Source organism: Stenella coeruleoalba (genome assembly GCF_951394435.1).
Source record: "Stenella coeruleoalba genome assembly, chromosome: 7".
Taxonomy (NCBI): Eukaryota; Metazoa; Chordata; class Mammalia; order Artiodactyla; family Delphinidae; genus Stenella; species Stenella coeruleoalba.
Window position 1 is genome coordinate 70453672 of NC_137153.1, and position 23898 is coordinate 70477569.

General features: G+C 44.6%; 1 protein-coding gene across 5 annotated transcripts in view; it reads right to left on the minus strand.

Moving 5' to 3' along the window:
- Positions 1-13217, minus strand: part of SMARCA2 (SWI/SNF related BAF chromatin remodeling complex subunit ATPase 2) — a 172943-nt gene extending 159726 nt beyond the window's left edge. For 2 of the 5 annotated variants that reach the window (XM_079925947.1, XM_079925952.1), the window contains exon 1: positions 10688-10947. The gene's annotated coding sequence lies outside the window, so the exon portion shown is untranslated. The other 3 variants (XM_079925948.1, XM_079925950.1, XM_079925949.1) reach the window with 3 other exon arrangements.
- Between the last annotated feature and the right edge of the window lie 10681 nt (positions 13218-23898).

Consider the following 23898-nt stretch of genomic DNA (forward strand, 5'->3'; position numbering starts at 1 on the left):
ACAAGCAGCCTCTCTTACTGAGCCTTACTCCCCGGGCCCTGCCACCTCCACTCCAGCAGAAACGAACAGAAGGGCAGGTTAAGAAGTGGTCCTACCACCAGGTAATTAATTAAAGACCATGTGGACAGTGGAGGGCAGGGATTCATCCCGGGCCTCTCTGGGGTCCAAGACTCACACGAGACATCAACCATGACTCCTGGATCGGGGCCCACCAGAGACGTGGTATGAAAATTCCGGTTCTCCAGGAAAGCCGTATTCCATCACCCATGTGCCAAGACTTCTTGGCATCCCCACCGGGGAACTGCCTCATGGGGTGGGTACGACTGGATCTTGGATATCAGCCAAAATGAGTAAATAAGCTGTTTTCTGAATTTTGATGGAGATGAATGATCCCAGGGTAGTCATGGTGATATGTTATGTCATCTGGGGGCACACACCTGTACACACAAAACCTCTTCTGATGCCGAACTCACAGAATCCTAAGTGGACTTGCTTACCCACTGATTAGTGGCAGGGAAGAAATTAGACCATAGGGGCCGGGTCACCCACAGCAGGGCTCTTTCCATAGTGAAATGAGAGGTTAGAGGGAAAATTAAATGAAAAAAACAAAAAACCCACGTTACTTCCATTCTTAGCTAACTACCATCACCTCTCGAGGAATCTCTAGAATGTGAGGGCCGTGAGGGTGAGGTCTGGCCCTTCTTCGCTCCTGTATCCCCAGCGCCTCCAACCAGCATGGAGTAAGTGCTCAGAAAAGATCTGAATGAAGTGTAGACAAAGTTGCAAGGGCAAACTATTAATAGAGTCAATTATTAAAAAATAAAAAAATTAAGAGAGCAATCAGGGTTTGAGGTATGTTCAAACAAAGAAATCTGAAAAGTGGAGGCAAGAATTTGGCCAATCTGATAAATGAATTAGGGCTAGAACAGGAAGGGATGAAAGGCTGCTTTGGAATGATTATAAGCAAGGGATCACTCAAACTGTTTTGCTGATACAAGATGGGACTAAGAGAACACAGTTCAAGTGATTTCTAAAACAACAGGGAAGCTTGGACAGTAAATTATAGCCTGAATTCACTAGAGAGCCAAATGTTATTATTTATTCTTTGTGATTAACAAAGCAGGCGGAAGTAACCTTTTTTTTTTTTTTTTTTTGGATTCCACCCCCTCACATATACACACACCCACCCATGTTCAGTCAGCATTTTAAATTTAGGACGCTGACGTCAATTCAGGGGTACTACAAGTTAAAATGTTCTTTCATGTATATCAGCAAACTAATAAACCCCTTTATTTTTTAGTGAATAAAAGGAAATTGCTTACTTCCTGTTATGATTTACCTTGAAATTGGCTTCAATGGCTATGATGGCAAGATACCACAAGTTTGAACAATGAAGATACAAGTGCTCAGTCAGCCTGGCAGTCCTACTTTTCATGTTTTACATTTTAATATCTATTATCCCAAAATACCAACGACTTTCTGTGCATAAAATGACTTTCATCTGGGAGTCTCGTAGAATGTTGTAATTAATTGTATGCAATCCCACAGAAACGCTCATCATTTTTGTTATAGGAAACTACTAAAAACTTCTTAGGGGGGAAACATATGAGACAGGAAATGGAAGAATACGGACATAAAGAAGAATGTTAATATAGGAACGTGTTATATAGGAAACTTTTTCGTAAGAAGAGAACCTTTAGGAGCATGCACTTAATGAATGTGTCCGTGAAACAGCATAGATGAATAAACAAGAAGCCAGCTCAGAGAAACAGCACAGTTTAACAAGGGAGCAAACCTGCCCCATCCCGCACAGCTAAGGGACCTGGACTACCGCACAACTTGAATGTGACCCTCTGGCTTCTGACTGGGAGCCCAGAGACCTTGGGTTCTGCCCACCTCAGGGCTGTCGCCAACCCTGGGGTTCCCGGGCAAAGCGTGTTTTTTTTTTCTGGGGTTTCTCAGCTTCCTCTGGGCTTGGAATCGAAGCATCTCAAGGCTCCCTGCATCTGCCTATCCAGGGCTTGCAGCATCTCCCGATTCCTCTAACCGTCTGTGTGGGCGCGCTCATCAGTGAACCCCCAGGGCAGGACCCGGGCTGTCCCAGGATTCACGCCACGGCACCATCACCCAAGCGTACCACAGAGGAGCACCTCTCAGAGACAAGGCCACAGTCCTGGCCTCCTATTCCTTCCTCTTCATTTCTGGTGGCAACTTCACGATGCAGCTCCAAGACTCGATTAAACTTTCCCACAGAGTAAAGCAATTCGGGGGTGGAAATTACAAAGAGGTGCGAGTCTCAGGCAGAGGCGCGGGTCATTACTAAGTCCCTGTGGTTAAGGGTGAAAGTCCAGTATTGGCCAACTCAGCTTCCCCTCACCCACCCTCCCGGTCTCCCTAGGAATCCAAACCCCTTTCTTTTTTCTTCCAGGCACCAATTAAGTGATGCAGATGGGGTGGGGACAGTGGGGACAGGCACAGGGCGGATGGGGGAGAGGCGATGGCTCCAGTAACCTTGAGAGGGCAGGAGTGCCAGGTCTCTCCGCAAGATAACACTCAAAATCTATTTTTATTTTGTGTTGGGGGGCGGGGCGGGGAAGTTTTACATTGTCACCAAAAAGAACGGCCTGTTCCATAATTACATGGCCAATATAAGGAAGAAAACGTGTCTGTGTGTAAGGAGGTTAGGCACACAGACCTCCCCGTACCCCGGCACTGCCAGGCCCCTCTCCTCCCCTCAACGCTTCCCTCCACCTCACACCAGCACTCCCTGAGGGCCAGGCCGCTGCGTTCTTAGCCAAGAATTTTTCAGCAGTACACCCTGTCTTTTTTCGTCCTGACCCTGCCTTTACAACCGGGGAGTGTGCGCTTTTTAAAAATAAAAGTCGCTGGAGCTTCCCACAACTCCAACCACTGTAGACATCCTCCCTCAGCCCCAATTCCCTTCCTCTCCCCTTTACAGAAAGCCCCAGCACACCCATCTGCATATTAAAAGGAGTTCAACTTCATGGAATTTTAAGGGTCACCAGCCCAACCATGACAACCAGGACAGAACGTCTACCGTCCTGTCTCGCTCCAATCAGCTGAAAGCTCCCCACACTCGCAGTAATACTTCAACACAACCCCATGTGCTTCACAATCATTTCAGGGACTTGACTTGAGGACACATTTGGTCACGTCCCCATTTAAAGGAGGAGGGCAGGAAGGGACCACAGAGCTTGCCCAGAGTCACATCTGTGAGTAGAGTTTTTTATCTCTTCACTCCTGGCCCAATACCGAGTCACGGCACCATCAGGCAAGCCAGGCCATCCACCAGTGTGGAGAGCTGTCACTCAGGCTGAGCAACGATGCACAGGGGTGCGACGCGGAGGATGCAGAAGCAAAGATGGAAACGATGGGAGATGTCGCGAGGACTGGGATTCGGCTCTGATCCTATGTTAATGTGCGAAGGGACAGAGAAGTGAAGAAAAGCCCTCGAGAGAATATGAGGCAGAGACAATGTTATGAACCTAAGAGGTCGGTGATGTTTAATCAAAGATCCAGAGGACCTGTTTTAGTCATCTATTCCCAACTGTCCTGGCTCTCCTCTGGGCACAAGGCATGGAGGATGTACAGAAATGACCAGAGGGCTTACCCAGGGCTCTGCAACTCTGACAGGGAAACAGGACTTATCCATAAACAGCAGTGAGAAGAAAAAAAAAAAAAAAAAGAACATGCAAGTTCCTGCAAGACCAGAAGGGGTATAGCTAGAGTGTCCACTCTAGTCACGGGCAGGAGAGAGGACTTACAGCTTGGAGGGCGGAGGCAAGAAAAGGGAATTAAGGGAGGCTTCGTGGAGAAGGTGCCATTTCTGCTAGGCCTTGCAGTAAAAATAGATAATAAATAAATGTTTCCTAGCAACTTGTGTTTTCTAGTCACAGAAAGAGTTTGGGGGGAAGCACAACCTGCACTAGACAACACCTCTTAAATAACTTCACGAAACGTAATAACGAAGCGTGGGGTGATCTTGAATCTCCAGCAGACCTTCATCTCTTCTGCATTTACAGAAAGACTTTGGGGTACAGGTCGAAGGTGGAATATGAGAAATAAAAGTTAGGCCCGGTTCACATCCCTAAGAATAACTGTTGTTTTCAAGTTTTCTGGCTGTTATGGAGAACGATTAAGGCTCAGGAGATAGTTAAGATAAGAGTTCTTTTTATGTCTGTTTGCTGATTCAGACTGTCTCCCCTGACCCTGAAGGTTTTCTCTGTAGCTTTCTCTGTAAATGAACTGAGAATTCCCCACAAGAAGTAGCAACATCTCTAGAACTGGAACACAAGTGCTGCTGTTCTTGATGGGGGAGTAGAGAGTAGGTAAGAACAGCAAGGAAGATAAAAGAAATAAATCTACCAGAAGTTTCTTTTTTAGAGGCCAAGGTTGTCTGGATAGGTGGTGAAATATACCCAAAGCCCTCGTGCTTCTTGGTCTGAGACGCGCAACTTTACACAGTGCACGAAATGATTTGTGCCACAGATAAAAACCACACTGTGCTTAGAGTGAACATTCTACGTGGCTGGCCTGAAACTCGAGAAAAGCATGGAAAACATCTTCCTCGTTGTCATTCCTGGCGGTTTACCATTCAAAGTCGAGGTTGTTTTAAAAAGTGGTTGGATGAAAGGTGTGCTGTGTTTGCTGGGCTTCTGCGAACTCCCCATCGTTGAGTCAAGGAAAGGAATTAGGATGCAAGCGGCTGCCCTCACTTGGAATGAAAAGCCTTGGGACCGTCCCTGCCCAGAGTCAGACCTGGCAGGGGCTCCAAAGCAGATCAGTGCAGGACAAGAGAGAAAACAAACTTCAGGGGCCAATTACAGCCCCGTGAGCCCCAGGCACTGCCTTAACAGGAACCTGGCTCTTGACATGATCACCCTAGACATACCATGAGCTGCCTTCTCAGAAGAGCCTACCTGTGATGCAATTCCATGACCTCTTTGGTAAGGACAGCCAATGTTTCCACAAAGGAAAAATTCTTTTAAGCAGGGTGTTTACAAGAAAACCCAAAGTACTAGAAGCTCCTCAACAAAAAAGCACTCCGGCAGAGCAACCCTCTAACCCAAAATCCATGTCCACTGGTTGTTACAAAGGTAATCACGGACAACGATCGCTTCTTAAATTCAGCTGAACCCAAACTGCTAGGTAACTGGTCAAAACCAAAACAGACCAACCAACAAAAACCAGTAGCAGAGCGTGACACCCTGAAATGTAATTCGTGTGTATTTACACACACACCCATCCTTCCTAGGTTCTGTTAGGCCCCTTTGCAAGGCAACCTCATTTGGGATGCTGATAAGAATCAATGATGGCCACTTTCATCTCTGTCTGCTAAGATAATTTTATTTATACACGAAACATGTAAGAGTCTGAAATACATACTGTAAGGACTTTTTCTGGGTGAGATGGCACACGTTGACTTCGCAGTAAAACTTGACCATTATATGCTGAATGAACCCCAGCAGACCAGTGAGATGCCCCACTTTCCCCGACTTTCACAGCAGCAACAAAAATTCAAGCATGAACCCTTCAAGTTCACTGCAATTAAAATGAATAATGGCCATTTACAGTGTTAATCTGCCATTAAAAAATAAATCACCACGTAGTTTATTTGACCTCTGAATTTCAAGTTCTCTTTTACAAAACAGGCATAATAGTAGTCAGCTACCTCAATTTTTTTTTTTTTTTTTTGCGGTACGCGGGCCTCTCACTGTTGTGGCCTCTCCCGTTGCGGAGCACAGGCTCCGGACGCGCAGGCTCAGCGGCCATGGCTCACGGGCCCAGCCGCTCCGCGGCATGTGGGATCCTCCCGGACCGGGGCACGAACCCGTGTCCCCTGCATCGGCAGGTGGACTCTCAACCACTGCGCCACCAGAGAAGCCCGCTACCTCAATTTTGATATGAAGCAAATAAAGTATTACATGTGAAAACACCTTGTGAGCTATCGTATAAAAAGGTATGTTATGGCGAGAATCCTTCTAAAGCCTTGGATTCCCACCCTGGACTTGAATTCACCATCTGCTAGATTAATCTAACATACTTTTTGTTCATGAATTCCCTTGCTCCAAACTTCTGAGAGAAACCTCCAACACACTCTGGATAAAACATTCATGCTTTAGCCTGGAAATCAAGTCTTTCTACCTTCTCCAACTTGTATCTTTTGAAAATTCTTCCCAACTGGAACCTCTTGCCCTGGGCAACCAGGTCAAAATTGGTCCATTGGTCTTCTCACAGTTTCTTTAGGCTCGGGCCCTGTGATCTCAGGACTTTCTCCTGATCTCATAAGATCAGCACCCACCACCCCACCCTTGCCCTCCTCTGGCCACAATCGTCCTCCATCTCGAAGACTCTACCTACCCCATGCACTCAAGAGAGCCCATCCTGATCTCTCCCTGTATCAAGTGGTCTGTGCGGTGTACAATTTGCTATTCATACGTGTTCAGGCACGTTCTTTGTAAGACATAAATTCTCGATTGCAGATCATTCATTTTTTACGGATTTATAGACTTTGCTTAATAGCATTTTAGTGCATGTAAGAATCCAGCACAACAGCAAACGGCAAAAGAGCTGCAAATATTTGCAAAGCTATTACATGCCCAGCTTTCCTCACGGACATTCAATTTCCAAGTTCAATGACTTCACTCCCAGTAGGATGGTAAAAACTGGACAATACAACCTCAAGCAGGTAAAGAAGTACAGTCATTCTAAACAAGAAAACACAATCCTAACACAAACTGATAGAGAACTTCCCTTGGACTTCTGTTAACCTGTGAGATAACATATCCCAATGCTTTTTGGTCAAAGATTTTTTTGCTGTTTTTAAGTAACTTTAAGTCCACAATTCTGAATTCAGTTTAAACAAACAAACAAACAAAAAAAGAGAGAGAGAGGGGGGAGTTATATTTAATGGGTTTTAAACTTCAAATTTATTTCAACTTCTATGAATTCCATCCATCAATTTACAAAAGGGTCAGCCCTTTCAAAAGGGTCAATATTTCAATTAGGTCAGTTTCTAAAAAGTTTCTAAAATATTAGTGCTTGCAGAGAGGTAGATGATATATTGGCAGAAGACTGAGGCTTAATATATGCGGAACCTAGAAAAATGGTACAGATGAACCGGTTTGCAGGGCAGAAATTGAGACACAGATGTAGAGAACAAACGTATGGACACCAAGGGGGGAAAGCGGCGGGGGGTAGTGGTGGTGTGATGAATTGAGAGATTGGGATTGACATGTATACACTGATGTGTATAAAATGGATGACTAATAAAAACCTGCTGTATAAAAATATAAATAAAATAAAATTCAAAAAAAAAACAAAAACGAAGACTGATGCTTATACACGACCTAAAATTACATAGAATACTGTCATCTTTTCAAAAGTATAAAATTATACAGCCATATTCCCCGATGGTAACTGAATGTTCTGAAAGTCTTATATCTAATAAAACATTACAATTCATAGTCGGCTTCAGTTACATAATAATGTATCATGAAGTCCAGAAAGGCACCACTTATGTAAATATTTCAGTCAAAAATCCTGTATTTCATATCTAAAGCATCATTCTAAATGAGTGAATTACTTACTTATTCTCTCATAATTAAAATTAAATAATGTTTATATCCAACATTCAAAAGATTCAACTATTTAGCTCCTGAATTTCATCAGCTGTGTTATATGTTTTGCTAAAGTAGAATTATTCAAGTATCTTTGACTGTATCTTTAAAATCTCTAATATATCTAAAACACTTTCAAAAAAAGTGCTATATTAATATGAGGGAAAAAAGTAATAATAAACAGTAATAAAGTTGTAAAGTTTTCCAAACCCAGGTTGCAGGATCCCATTTAACTTGGTGATAAATATCTTAGGCAAATAAATATGCTATGTTTCATAATGACTCTGGCAGAACTAAGTTTTAGAGTCCTATATTCCCTGGAAAATATAGTCATGACTTTCTATGCAGAAAAAATAAACACCCCAGGGCTTCCTAAATACTCTACCAAATAACCTACCACCACCTGTATTTTCTATTCCCAACTACTTATAGAATGATCCATGACTTTATTAACTGGCTAGAGATTAAAGTTCCATAAACAAATACTTCCAAAGACGACAGAAAATTCAGCATCCTCTATGGTTCAAAAACAAACTACAGGACACATGTAAGAAAAAGGAGCAATTGAGATGATCATTCTTTTATAGAAAAAAAGTGACCAAAAAAAAAAAAATCAGAAGCAGCTCCCCAAAATGGCTTTTCACATCAGGGAAGTGTTCTCATCTGTTCACCAGAAATACTGCAGGAGAAAAATGTGGCTCATTTACGAAGGGTTTTCTAAGGCCACTCATGGTCAGCAACAAATTGTCCATGACTTCCCTTAAAATCATCTTGACCAGAAACAGCGTGAATCAAAACTTCTGGTGGCTAAATCAGGTCTGATCAACCCAGCCTCAATATACTAGTGCTGGGAAACACTCCTTAGCATTATATTTGTGACAGTTCAGTTGTTCTCATGGCACCATGTCAAGATGTCATAAATAGTGATTTATTATTTCTCTGGAGTATCGAAAAGCTGCTGACCTAGGAGAGTTTGACAAAGGCCTTGTTTACAAAGGAAGACTGCTAAAGGGGAAAAAAAGCCAACATGAAAACACTAGAGGATGGTACCTCTTCTATAATATATGAAAGTCTTCTCTTTTATGGTCTTGTTCCAATACATAATAAGCCCTCAAATTGAAATGTCAAAATATTACCAGAATATAAGGGGTATCCCGATGATCTCCTAGAAGAGCATGGTATGTGCTTTCATGCTCGCCTGTAAAATAACTTATCTTAAACTTAGTCAAAGAAAAAAGGTTTCAATAATTATTTCTTCGCCAAAGTGGTACTTTCTGGTTATAGTGTCAGAAATATTTTAAACAGAATCCAAAGATTAACAATATGACAAGTGCAGAGGCACTTTTTTTTTTTTTTTGGTCCATTCCAAGCCTCAGGTGTTGGTCAAAGCACTTTTTAAGAAACTTGACGAGAAATGCTCAAAAACCACTTTAAAAAAACGAACAAAAGAAAAGATCTAAGGCTGCTTTGAACACACTCTGGCGGTGAATATTTTCTGTGAAACCCCACAGTGCAGCCAGTCCCCGAGCTGGGATGTAACTGATGTCACTGAGGAGAGAAAAGCTGCATGTAAGGAAGCACCCCCTCACCTCTGCCAATTCTTCAAGGGTTCTGATACCCCAAACTCCTGATTTATTTTACAGTGTTCTTCAACAATATGGCTTCTCTCTTTAATGCCCCCAACAAGGTAGAGGGGAGGCTGTCTACAGGTTTGGTTTTTTATTTCCGGTCATAAATATCTTTTGTACCTAATAGGCATCTCCAAATCCCCTCTTTCCAGCAGCAAACATTCCAAGTTGTCAGGGAGCTTCAAAAAAAAAAAAAAGTCCAGGAGAATAAAAGGGCAATTAGATTCTTAAAAGAGAAAGTGTGTTCTATTTGCATAACAATGCACCAACTTGGATTCAAACCTGCCACACCTCTTAACACTTCACCAGTGAGCTAGAAGTAGGCTAGAAGCCTAGCAAGTCTAGTGTAGGCAAACAAGACTGGGGTAGTGGTCCCCCCAAAAAATGGTGGAAAATATCACTGAAACATTTGAATGTGCATATATAAGTCTACACGCACATGGAACACTGGGCATGGCTTTTATTTCAGTACAGATCTCAGAGGTTTCTGAGTCTTACGTACATGGTCAGACAGGAATTTTCTTCCACTCAGTACTCAAGCAACAATCTTTCTGTTCCTACAAGCATTCTCTTCCAACAGCCAGGTGTAAATTAAAAAGTCCTTTGAAATGGAAGTTTAAATTTGAACTCTGCTATTGGTAACGCATAGACGTTAAAAATAACCACTCAGTGCGGTAGACAAACGTGTATCCTTAATGTCTTCCTTATGCTCTAACATCACACATAGTTAGGAACACAGCCTACCTAATAACCAGGAGATAAGGATGACACCTCTCCATAAAATACCGACCCGGGTCGCTTTGCTTTTTCAAAAGCACCAACCTCCGTCAGGTTAAGGAAGAGAAAAGAAAGAAAGAAAGAAAAGGGACAACCTTGCAAAACTCTCCCAAAAGTTATATAAACAAAGGAGGGGGGAAGCCCAGTATGGGCTTTGCACCCATGTGCTACTAAAGTTACATAACACCCGCTGCAGACATTAAAGAAGAAATGGATTCGGCACAACAGCCCCACTTCCCTCGACTCCCCAGCCTGTCTCCTGCTCTTAAAAAATCTAAGCGCCTGGCAGGACCAAGTGGACGACTCTGAATATTTGTTTTATTGTTGGAGTAAATACTGCGAGAGTTGGAGGCACGTTTAGGCCCGAAGTTTGCATGTGCAACGGCCCCAAGGCGCAGCGACTCCACTCCCCAGACCCGGAGAAGAACTGACAAGGGACAGCAGCCAGCAAGGCCTTCTTCTTCCCCTCGCGGTGCCTCCCGCTGGAAAGTTTTCCACGCGATCGATCGGAGGGTCGGGAGCCGGCTTCCCCCGCCTGCCTGACTTTACAGGCGCGGCGAGCCGGGAGACCGGAGGGGGCCGGCAGGGAAAGAGCTGGAAAGCTCTGCACAGGGCGGGCGGCGGCGGCGCAGTAATCCTTACCTGGGGGACACGGAACAAAAAGAGGCGCGGGGCTCGCCGAGCCTGCAGTGGCAGCGCGGCCGGCAGCCCAGAGCGGGTCTTCCCCGCCCGAGCCCTAGGCCGGCGCCAGAGTCCGCGGCCCGGCCCCGGCCGCCGCTGCCGCTTCCTCCCTCGCGCGCGTCATGTCACGGCGATCAAACATGTCTGTGTGCGCTTCGCTGCTGTGACTTCCTGATTCTCTGCCGCTCGCGCGCGCACACTCACACTCACAGTCAGCCACACGCACACGCCAACCCCCCACCCCACCCCAGCCCCCGCCACCAAATCTCGCCTTGTCCTCCCCCGGCTCCCGGGCAGGGCGCGGGCAGGACCGGCTGCCCGCGCCGCTGCTCGCGACGCACCGGCCCCGGCGCGCACTCACGCACTCACACTCCCGCGCAGCCACACTCGCGCCGGCCCCGAGGGCGCCGAGACGCGAGCTGCGGGAGCTCGCTGCCCCCTCCCACCCTCCCTCCCTACTTAGCCTCCCAGCCAAACTTTTTTTTTCTGCCTGATCCACGTCCAACTTCCCTCCGCCCCCCCCCCCCACCTCCACCCCCCAGCAGTCCGGCCAGCCCCTTGCTCACCAGGATCCGCTGCAAACTGCAACCCGGATAAAAATAATAATGCAATCCAGGCGGCGGAGGCGGGGGCGAGCGCGCAGACACTGGCGGGAGGCGATTTCCCCGCGTGTACCGGAAACCGGCCGAGCGCCGGGACCCGGGAGCGGGTGTCCCCCGGAGCCCGCACCGCTGCGCCCCGCCCCGCGCGGTGCAACTGCGCCCAGGCTGCGAGGCCTCGGTGTGCGCCCGCAAACGGAGGGCGACTAGGGGCTGGCGCGCCGGACTGGTTATTTGGGGAAGTGCATCGCGACACCTTTGCAGATGGCATGGCCGTGTTTTGCAAAACAAACGGGGGAAGGGAAGACGGCTAGATGGAGGGGGGAAGCAGAGAAAGGAGTAAACCAGGTTGGGATGGGAATAAAGCAAACTCGAAAGCAAGGAGTGAGAAGGAAGAGGTGCGTGTCATCGTTGGGGGGAGGCTCTCTCCCGGTCACCCCGCCTCCCGCCCTCGCCAGCCTCCCCATTCCTCCCCCCCACCCCCCGCAGCCCTTCCCCTTCTCCGGCGAACGCCACGGCCGCTGCCCGGGTGCGCGCGGGTCCTGTTTGTGACAGTCAGGCAGAGAGGATTATCCGGATCATGGCCTCCCCGGCCCGCAGCCACGGTGGCTCCCCTAGCACCCGGATGATAGCGGGCGACCCACGCCCGCGGTTTCCGCATCTCGAGCTAGGGGAAGACGCAAAGCAAAAGAAAACAAACCCGGGAAGGGGGAGGGCAGGGTAACTGAGCCCGGCAGGCACCTCCGACCTCCTTCTTCGGGACCTCCTCCCTCCCTCCCAGCAGTGCGGTCCGGGCCGGACACCCCGAACTTCAACACCCGAGCCCGCGCGGCCGCCAGGTACCAGGGGCAGGGACGTCCGCAGTGCCCCGGGCGCAGCAGCCCCCTGCCCACCCGGAGCCCCTTTGCCTAAAGGCCTGCCTACCGGTCAGCGCCCCCATCCCCGCCCGAGGGAACGCGCGAAGTGGAGGTGACACCTCCGACGCCGCACGCACCGGCCCCGTGGCGTCGGCTGCCGCCGCTTCGGCGCGCCAGCTTCGGCTTCTCCCGCCGCGATCCGCTTGCGTCTCCGCAGCCGGAGCCCTTTAAACAAGTCCCAGGGAAGCGGGTGGCAGCCGCGTTCGTTGGCGCCCCGCCGCCAGCCCGGGCTCCTCGCCCTCCTCTCCCGCTCGCCTTCCAACTCTTCCGGGGAAGACTGCTCTGGAAGAACTGTCGCGTTTCCATCCTCCTTCCCGGTCCTCCTGCCAACCCCCCGCCACCCTAGCTTTTATGGGAATGGGGGGATTGCAACCTTGCCGAGTGTGTGTGTGTTGCAACCTGGAGTTAGCAGCGCATCGCTGACTGCCTACCTAGGGTCAAGGCTGTGGTTTGTTGGGATGTTCCTCCCCTTGCCTCCTTGAAGTAGTCATTATTACTGTTATTATTAGAACAGCAAGGTTCGGCTGAAACTTTCCGGTTTCTCCCACCGCCTCGCGGGAGCTGCTGTTAGAGCATTCCACCTGAGGCCCGCAGGGAGGAGGCGGGCTTTTTTTGTTGTAGCGATTGGCCCGCCTGTTTGTTTTGGTCTCCGTGCATGCACAATAAATAATAATTAGGATAATAATGAATAATCCCCGGCGAAGGCGGCGCGGTGCCGGAGGGGTTTGTGCCGCGGCTGCAGCCCGGAGGCCGGAGGGAGGGGAAAGAGGAGAAAGCAGTTGTAAGTTATATTTACCTTGTTCTCGAGGAGTGTGCTGGCTGAATCTCTTCCCTCTGTGAGTCACCCGGAGTACAGAAACAGAGGGAGAGAGGACTAGATTATGAATATGACTTCATTGATGACAGCCATCCCCTCCTCTTCCTAAACTCCGGCTCCGCCCCGCGTCCCACCCTCACCGCCTCCACCGGCGCCGGAAGGCGCGCCGCAGTTGGCCCCGTGCGCCGCTCTTCCCTGCCCGCCTGGGCGCGGGTTGGCGGGACGCGCCTGTCACTCGCCCCGCTCAGCGACTCCCGAAGCTCGGAGGGGAGGAGGGGGCGGTGTGCAAGAATGTGGATCGAGACAGCTCTACTGTATGCGTGGATCCGTGTGTGTCTGCAAGGCGCCGAGTCTCTGGCCGTGTTTGTGCGTGGAACAGAGAAACTGCGCAGGACGCAGAAAGCCCGGAGACCTGATGGAGTTGGGCGCCCGTTATCCCTTCCCGGCGGTCTTCCAGGGCCGCTGCCGGGCTCCTCTCGGGAGGCTGGGAAGCGGAGGAGGCAAAGCGAAAGGGAGGGCAGCCGTAGTAATAGCGCGTAGTAGTTTGGGGTTATGTGAAGAAGGTGCTGGAATTTAACTGCGCCTCCGCCTGCCAGAGCGAGCCTGCAGAGGGAAAGGGAGGGGACGAGGGGAGGGCTCCGAGTGGCACCAAAGCTGTTTGTGGCACAGCGTTGACCATGAGAAAAAACAGGCATCGACGTGCTGCCCGAAACTTTTTCTCCCCTACCCTGCCCCACCCCCCAAGGCTGTAATTATAAATCTCTCTTTCTCCCCCCCGTAAAAAGGAAGGCGGGCACAAAGAACATTCCTGCCAAATCTGTCTCTTTTCTAAAGAACTGCAAGCTTCCAAATGCCAATGAGGGAAAAACAGCCGGGAGGCTGAACGCCTTATAAATAAATAAACCCGCCCTAACCCCTTGTGGATCAGACACAGCACTTTAACCTTACCTCACCTGTCATCTTCGTGTAAAATATATACCCAAAATAGGGGGAAACAACCTCGTGGGGGCGGGGAGGGAGGGTCAGGGGGCAGTTGAAGCATGGAATCTGCTTTTGATTTAAGAAGGGTAATAAATCTCTCTTTCTCTCCTGTCCGAAGTCTCTTCGCCTCCACCCCGCATTTAAGACCAGTTAAGGCTGCAAACAGCCAACTGCTGGCACTTGGCGGTTTTGAGACCTCTTGTTCCCATTTTCCTTGAAATACAGTACTTCGGCTGGACGAATAGGTCAGTGTTTGCAGAGACAATTTTATTTTTAGTTTTACGAAGTGTGAAAGAATGTTAGGAGATTTTAAATCGGGGCCTATTATTTTAGCCTCACGTGAATGTAGGTGCTTGACTCTTAAAACTGTTCCTATATGGTAGTGTTATGAAAAGTATGATTTATCCCTGATTTTGTAATGTAATGGCTTAAATTAGTCATGCAAAGTGCACTGTGACTATTTGGTTGAGGAGTTTTCCCCCCTAGAGTAAAATCCTATTTTAACACCATTTTACTGCTGCAAAATTGCCTCTATTTGAGCAACTGGGTCTGAAACACAGTTCTAGGACGCTTAAAAAACTATGCAGTGGATACATTGAAGACAAGAAGCTGTGGAAAGAACACTGCTGCAACGTGCTGCATGTGCTCATTAAGTGGCAAGAATTGTTTATGTTGCTGGTCCATTGCTGGTGGAAGAAGAGTCTGCAAAGGCACCATTTCCAGGCGGCTGGGAGTGTCAAGGATCGCGCACCCTGCAGTTTTCTAAGGCTTTGCTACTTGCTTGTTAACCTGAGCTTCATAATTTTCTGTCTATCCCGAAGTGGACCAGTGTTCAACAACAAAAGATAACACATCTAAAAGAAGCAGAATATAGTATGCCCTGAAGAATCTATTGTAATAACTTGCTTTTCTGCCTGAGGATATGCCAGTATAACTATTAATTAGGTGAGAAATCTTAAACAAAATGAGTAATGTAGTAAAAAGTATAACTTCCAACTGCCTAATAAATTACAGCTAATAATATAGCCAGATAACCTAGTCGTCTATAAAAGGGCTTTAACTAATGGTGACGCTTAATACATTAGGTAATATAAGGTTTTCATTTGGGTGAGGGGGGGGTTAATCTGTTTCCCTGGCATGCCAACCTCACATGCCAATTTTCAGAAACGGATGACTTCATCTTTATTCCCTTGTGAATAAGTGCCCTTTATCCCTTTAAGATTCCACCTTCACCTGCCATGCCAAATTTCAAAGAGAGAACGATCATCTTAGTGAGACACTAGAGGAAGAGACTGGCCATTCCTCCTGGCATTTTGTCAGATGGAAAGTAAAGAAGAAAACACTCCCTTTGTTACATGTGTTTATTCTTCAGTTCATATAAAATTTTGATTCAGTACTTGGAGGGATTGCTATCCATGCATTATATGCACAACTGTGGGTATGGAAAAATCAAATCCTTCACTGGGAGCAGAGATTAAATATAGATATGACATCTCCCTTTCCCTTCACATTGGTCTAAGAAAGCACCACCTTCTCCCTTCAGGTCTTTCCTCTAAAGAATCGTCTTGTTTGTAGCTTGCACCACAGCAAGTAGGAATTTTATAAAATAAAGCCTACGTTCAGGAGAAATGAAAAGGCAGCGCCATTCACTCAGTACAAAAAGAAGATTGTAGAACATATAGTGTGAGTTTCATCTCCGAAGGAAAGCAAAATTTAACAATAGCTATTAAGGAGGAAAATAAATGATAGGATTCTTTTGTTTTGCAGAAAATCACACAAAAGCAAATAGGGTTGGAGGCTAGAAGGACTCCAGGAAGCTGCACAGGATGCTAGGTTCACATGAAGCTTTTCCTTTTGGACTTTGATGAGTCATAATGTGTTCTCTGAACTTGCTTTTCTCTTTCTAGTTTGGCATTAAGGGAGAGAAGTCATTTTTTCAGGTCTGTATGGCCGTGTTCACTTGTTATGTAAGTCAGCCGTGGTTGACGTCTTGTATAGAGTAAATTTGGGGTTTGAAAATTGACATCTAGCTACAATACCCCCCCCCCCCCCCCCCAGATTCCATGCACAAAGCCAGGAGACTTCTAGTTTCACTCGGCAAACTGTTCGTGCTGGCTGAAATGTGGCCTAGCTTCAAACAGGAGCAAGTAAGACCATTTAAGGAAGGAGGACCTGATCTACGGTAATGGGGAATAAACTTTGACAAAGTGAATCAACCCACATTTAATTGAGTGAAGAGTTTAGAATTAGCAAGTCGATTAATTACTGAAATAAACACTCCTCTCTCTCCTTTTTTCTAATCATCAGTCAATAAATTTAGTTTCTCCACAACCAGTCCTTCAAAACACCACCCCACTTCGCTTTGGAATCATATCATTCTCTAGGTTAAAAGCCTCTGTCTATTCCCAATCCATTCTGATACATTTCAGACCTCTTAGCATATCAGCCAAGGCTGTGCATGGACAGCTCTCTGCCAGCCTTATGGATCGATCTGCCCCAAATGCTTGAGCTCAGGAAACCTGGTTTACCTGCTGGCTCCTAAAGGGCCATGTTGGATACATTACTTCCCTCTCAGTGAAACGCAAGTTCCCAACCCACATCCTCCAAAACTCAGTTTATAGCCCAGGTACCTTCCAGGGGTCCTTCTTGCCCTCTGTGCCCTCCCCAGGCAAAGGAAACCACTAGTCCTCCTCTGCTCCTTTAGCAACCGGTGTGTACCATGATAGCACTTGTTACTTTGATGCAATTATTTGTTTGGTATCCTCCACTAGTTGGTTAGTGCCTGGAGGGTGCAGAGCAAGTTCAGTTCATCTTTGAAACCTCAGCAATTACCCAGATGCCTAGAACATTGTATGTTGTTTAAAAAAATTTTTTGTTGTTGAATGAAAGAATGAGAGATATATATTAAAATGATCTAACATCTAGAATTCAGCAGGTAATTAGCTAAGTTCTTAGCTATTGGTAATTATGCTACTGAACAAGATTACTAAGTGTTCAGAATCTTTATGTTATTTTTCTAAGCTGAAAAGGCTGATATGTTTTTGGTGCTTGTTTTGTTTTGTTTTTGGGGGTGAGGGGGTAGGTGGGAGGTAAGGAGAAGCTACTGCTCTTGCTATCATATAAAGAGCACGGAGAGGAGGTTTTGTTTGGTTTTTAAATTAGGCTAGGAATAACATGAGTACATACGTGGCACCTGTGAAATAGAGTAGTAATAATCGTAATAGCAGCTCCCTTTTATTTCTCCTTAAATCATACGCTAGTATCTGCTGGTGTAGATACTTTTACATATGCCATTTAATCCATTTAAACCTATGAGATATATGGTATTATCCCTATTTTACAGATGAAGAAACTGAGAGGCAGTAAGTAATTTGCCTAAGGCAGGCCTCTCCCAAGTGGAGTGAGCAAGGCAATTCATTGTGATTTGGGAAGAACGTTAGAAATTTTATTTCTTTTTCCTTTAATGATTTCTTTTAATGATCTTTTTCCTTTAATGATTAAAAAAATGTAATGACCAAAAAAGAAAAAAAGAGCTTTGTAAATGTTTATTATACTCATTTACCCTAGCACCTTTACATGGTCCCAAGTAAACGGGTCACACACCAAATACTGTATCTGAGGATACTTAACAGAAGAGAAGGGCCACAGGCAGGGGGTGACGGTGGCGCCCCCCTCTGGTTCTTTCGCTTTCAAGGCCTTGACATTGCCTGAAGTTTACAGTTTCCACAGATTATGTTATTTGGTTTTAACCAGTCAACCCTCATATTCGAAAAACAAGTGGCTTTAAAAGATTCCTTCAAAGAGGGCTTCCCTGGTGGCGCAGTGGTTGAGAGTCCGCCTGCTGATGCAGGGGACACGAGTTCGTGCCCCGGTCCGGGAAGATCCCACATGCTGCGGAGCGGCTGGGCCCTTGAGCCATGGCCGCCGAGCCTGCGTGTCCGGAGCCTGTGCTCCACAACGGGAGAGGCCACAACAGTGAGAGGCCCGCGTACCGCAAAAACAAAAAGATTCCTTCAAAGAAATTGAAGACAGATAAATCCGATAATGCAAGGATCAAATCAGAATCAAATCTGCCACTTTAACCTCTAAGAGTTCTTTGCCAGCCACACTGACAAGTGAAAACGGTGACGGTCTAGGTAGATCTGACAAGAAATAGGTCAAAACATTCACAGTTATACAAGAGTACTTGAAATTTAGATATATGTTAGTCATCAATAATGATGAATTCTGACCTAAGCATGTATTTTGCCTTGAGACATTAGCTAGTGACTCTATGACAGAATCATGATTAGCAAGATATTTAAATTTTTTCTATCATTTCACTCTCATTCTGTTATAGCTTCTATTTTGTGTTTTTTAATGCACTTGATATATTAATACCGAACACGTGTATTATGAATAAATATACGTAACTCATGCTCCATCTATTTTTTCTCGCCCCCCCCCTTTTTTTTTTTTTTTTTTTTTTTGCGGTACGCAGGCCTCTCTGCTGTGGCCTCTCGCGTTGCAGAGCACAGGCTCCGGACGTGCAGGCTCAGCGGCCATGGCTCACGGGCCCAGCCGCTCCACGGCATGTGGGATCTTCCCGAACCGGGGCACGAACCTGTGTCCCCTGCATCGGCAGGCGGACTCTCAACCACTGTGCCACCAGGGAGCCCCCCCCCCCTTTTTTAACTGCAAGAAGAATGTGATCAGACAACTTGGAGATGACTAAATGATGAAGTCAGAATTTTTAACCCAACTTGATAAAAGTCCAGACTTAGACTGATCTACATTGCTCATGTAAAAACTGCCCAATAATTTGTCATAAATGCAAAGTTCTAACCCATTATGGGGTAGGAGGAGGGTGGAATATAAATGATCTTCAGAGCATTTGAGAATCCCTTGAAAACTGTGTTCGAAATTTCGTGCTCATGCTAATGTGCACTTTCTACAGAGAGAGTCGATACATTTCATCAGGTTCTCAAAGGGATTTTTCTCAAAGGAGGTAAGAATTACTGATACAGAGGCGTCAGCAGCATCAATGACCTAGAATACTTTTCTGGTAAGAAATTAATCTTTCTCATAATTTTTATAAAACTAAGTGTGTACATTTCATATGTCCAAACATGTCTGTCCTTAAAAACACTTTATAGAACTCAATATTTCTCTACATAATTCAAATGCATCCTAACTGCCCAAAGGCAGGATAATTTCATTCTGAAGGATTTTCTCAATAATACTCCATTATATATTGTTGACTGAACAAGAAAGGATTTTATAAATGTTGTCATCGACATGTCTTTGAGGCTTTGACACATCTCTGGGCAGTTTGTACGTTAGGAATCAGAACATGAAACCATGGTCTAAAATTTTGTTATTGTCATGAATTGTTCAAATATTTTAACTTTTGTTTGGCAGGCCATTGTCCTTACTTCCCTTTGATGGGTACTGTGTTTCTCTGAGTGATAATGTGCTTCTGTACCATTGTGACACTGTATCTCATCTCCAAGCCCCTCAACTAAATGCCACGGTAGCAGAATATGCCGTATCCATCTCACATGCTGTTTTATTAGATTTTATTGCAGCCTTTTACTTTTAGACCACCTTCAGCTGCTACAGGCCTTATCTCTTCAGTTACCATCCACTGCCTTTTATTTCTGTGCAACCGTTTTCCAGCGTGACCTGCATTACGTCACCCACCAGATTCTTACTTCAAGTTCAGTACACAAAAGCGCAACCTTCTGTTTTCTTATTTCAGTCACTTTCCTATATTTGAAGTTCTATATAATTCAAGACAGGAGTAGAAAATAAGCCAGGAACATATAAAAACAGATATAACCACTAAAATTACCTTAGATGACTCTTTAAAGAATTTGAGATAAATAATCTGCTTTGAGGGGGGAAAAAAAATTGATCTCTCCACAGGTAGGGATAAAATAGATCCCACAACAATATGGCTTTATTTTAGTTTTCAATGATATTACCAGCCAGAAAGTGATGAATATATAAAACAAGTATAAAAAGTTTAGTGAAAGGGTTGTAAGCATCTGGATTTTGCATGGGGCAAGGTTTAATGCTGGGCAGGAAGCTTTTATCTTCCCTTCAGATAAACTCAGATGAACAGTCAGTGACTTCAATGAGGGTTGGACATAAAGGGAACACTCACATTTGGTCTGGGGTCGTGCATATTCATTTGCTTATCTTATCAGAGACATTGTGATGTCTGCTGGAATTTTACTATTTTGAAGACTATTAGTGGCCTTTTGGTAATAGACTTTCCTTAAATATGGGAGAAAACAAGGGATTTGCTGATAAAAAACATCATAACATACAACATTTTTTGTCTGTTTAATACTTAGGACTTAGGGTTTGGGGATACGTCTGACTGTTAAAGAAGCTGACACTTCACACTTTTCCTATATTTTGTCGAACTACTTAAAAAATATATCTACCTGTCAGGGGCTTTTGCCTTTTAAGTGACACCTCATTTTATGCTGTGATTTATTTACTGACAATAATGACTGTAACCACCACTACCTGATATTCTGCAGGTCCACAGCCCCCATCAATGCTGATTATTTTCCTAAGAACTTGAGACCAAAAGGCTGAGCTATTATTTCTAATACTAACATAATAATTACTCATCAACTGAGGAAAATAAATAGTGAGAACATAATTTAATGATCTAGGTAATCATTAATAATTAACCATTATTTAATATTAATTAATCAATTCATTAATGTTAATCATTCGATAAATAATGACTAATCTTTCAAACAGCCTACAAACACTAATATCACTGGTCACATGAGCTGTCACAAACTATATACCAATGTCTGACTTGGAATGCTAACACTATAACTTCTTAGAGTAGACCCTGGTTTAAAAAATACATACCAATCTCAGAACCTCTGTTTCCATGCACAAAGTAAGCATCATATACTAGAACACGTGATTGAATGGCCTGCTCATGGCCACCCAGAAAGATTAGAATCTTGGTCTCCTCACTCCCAGTCAGGATACCTTCTACTATACTACACTGTTTCCCTTTTTAAAAGAAAAGAAAAGTCTCCTAGTTCATGTTCTTCACATCAGTAATAGCCATCAAAACCCAACTGTAGAAATAAACCCGGCACTAGCCGGCATGTTGTCAAATTTATTTTCCTAGACTGTGGCTTTCCAACTGTTTTAACAACTACTCTCAGTGTGAAATGTATTATATATCATGACCCAATATACACATACTTAGGTACATAATGAATTGTATCAGTCAGGGTCCAACTAGGAAAACTGAGGAATTTAATTCAGGAAATTGGTACACAGGTAATGGAAGAGCTGAGAAGTCAAATTTCATTATTTGTGAATTGAGAGTAGCAACAGTAAGAAGTCACTATTACCCCTAAACTGGGGGAGACAAGGGATGAGGCAGAATTAACAGAGCCCAGAGACCAGGGTGTTCTTATAAAATCTGAAACCATCATGGCTCTCAGTTAGGGCCCTGGTGAAGAGACAGCTGTTGCTAGAGATGTAGACAGAAGCATCTATGGCTCACAAAACAGTGTCAAGTGTTGACCGCTCCCCAAAATTTCTATTCCGTATCTCCAGCTGCCCCAAAGCCATCGGAGTGGTTTCCCTTTCTCTTACTAAGTCTAAAGCATAAGTCATCATTTCATCTAAAATTACTATCTCCTTCAAGCACCTCTTTTTCTTTCAATTTTTTAAATTTAGTGCAGCTTTTGTAATGACAAACTATGATGACATTAGCAAAAATTTGATTAAAGAAAAAAAAAAAACCATAATTCCACCAGCTGGACCCAATCTCTTAGAATTAAGTTGCCATTCTTCCTAGTCTTTCCTAGTGTATATGTTTTTGTACCCTTGTAATCACAGTCTGTAATTCTAGTAGTATCTTGCTTACAATTCGAATTATTCCATAGGATTTTTCTTGTTGAAAAAGCTTTCGCAATAGATTATTGTTTTACTGTTATCTCTGTTTCCAGTAATTTTCTCCACCAGTTCATTCTACACACCTGGCTAGCTTTAATCTTATTCATGGCACTACTTTACCCATCTTTTGTATGCTTAAGAACCTTGGGTGATTCCTCATTGTTCAAAAGACGAAGTCCAGGCTCCTTAGTCAAGCTCAAAGGCCCTTCCTTAGACAGGGAATCCATGTTTAAGGATTAATCCATCATTTCCAGCCTCATCATCTATTATAGAACCTTTCCTTAGGCCAAATGGTACCACTCATTATTGCACACGGAAATATAATTTTCCCAGTGCCTTCCTTCAAACTATTCTTCCTGCCTATAATACCCATGTTCCCTTTGACGCTTCCTTTAGCCCAGGTGCTATTTCCTCCCCCCAAAAGTGTTCTCCAGCTGACCCACCCACTGTGGTTACTCTCTTCTCTCTTTTTAACAATTTGTACTTGTTACTTGAGCCACCTGTTGGACAAGCTCTAGGACCGTATCTTCTACGTCTCTGTGTCCTCAGAGCTCAGCACAAAGGGCCTACTCAATAAATATTTATTAATGATGATGATGATACCCACTGTCAGCACATCTGTTCTGCTTTCTAACATAATGAGGAAAGCAGTACAGGCGGATTAGTGAGAAAATTCACTGTGGTCCTCCTTAAATGCTGCCAAAAGTCCTAAGAGATTTACAAACATTCTACTCCAATTGCAAAGACATAAACTTTGGAAGGAAGAAAGGAGGGAGGGAGGAAGGATGGGAGGGGATAATCAGGACTATTTTGCATTTTCACATAATCTGTTTCATTTATGATACAGCCGAGATAAATATGAAACATTCTTAGATTGTAACATCTCTATTAGAAAATGTCTTGAGACTCAAGACAGCTTAAACAGTGGATCATAGAAGATTCCAAATTAGAGCCCTAGGCTTTGTAAATCCAACCAATGCATTTTAGTCATATCATAAGCAGTTTGGTACGATGGTTAAAGTTTGGGCTCCCAAGTGGTGCAACTACTAGTTGCATGACCATGGAAAATTTACCTTTCTTTGGGCCCAGTTTTCCCAGCTGTGAAAGAAGGACCATAGCAGTAGTACTCTAGAAAATGTTTAAAAACTCACTCTCCCCTCAAAAGCCCTGATTTGTAATATATGTCGATTTCCAAGGTGTAAATATTCCCACAGTGGATGATTCCAAGCTGCTAATAGGCTCACAAGGTTCCTGAAACTTCAACAATGGACTCTTTCACGGTACCTTCCTTACAGGGTTGTTGTGAAGATTATGAGTTAATACATAAAAGCACTTAAAAATGGCCCTGGTATATCATATGCTTAGTTTGAGGAATATTAGCTTTTTTTTTAATATTAGCTATTTTTGTCATACCATTTTAGTTTGCCTTCTTCCATGGAAATGGAGGATAGAAATAGCAAGTACTATTGAAAAAGGCAGTTGCCGTGATTTTAGTTCATTTCATCCTCTTCCTAATCACATGTTTTATGTTCGCTACTGCCAAGCAGCCCCATTGACTTATTTGAATTTCTTTCCTTTTCCTTAATTCATCTTTTTTTTTGGAGCATTCTAAGAATCAGAGGACTGGCTAAAAGCCACATACCAGGAAAGAAAAGTGCTATAAAAAGTAAGGATAATCCCAGCTGAATAATTTCCCCTGAATAATAATCATTTTAAGAAAGGCTTAAGTAACTACTCAAACAACTAGATATGAAAGTTTATTCAGATACAATTACTTATTGCCCACTTTTGGGGGGGATATGAATTGTACTTCACCTAGCCTCTTTTCAAAATAATTTTATTCCCTGGTGTTCTTCCTGACACAAAAGAGATAAGAATTTTTTATTAAAAAGAATCCCAAAATATATGACTCTGAACGGTAAGACTTTC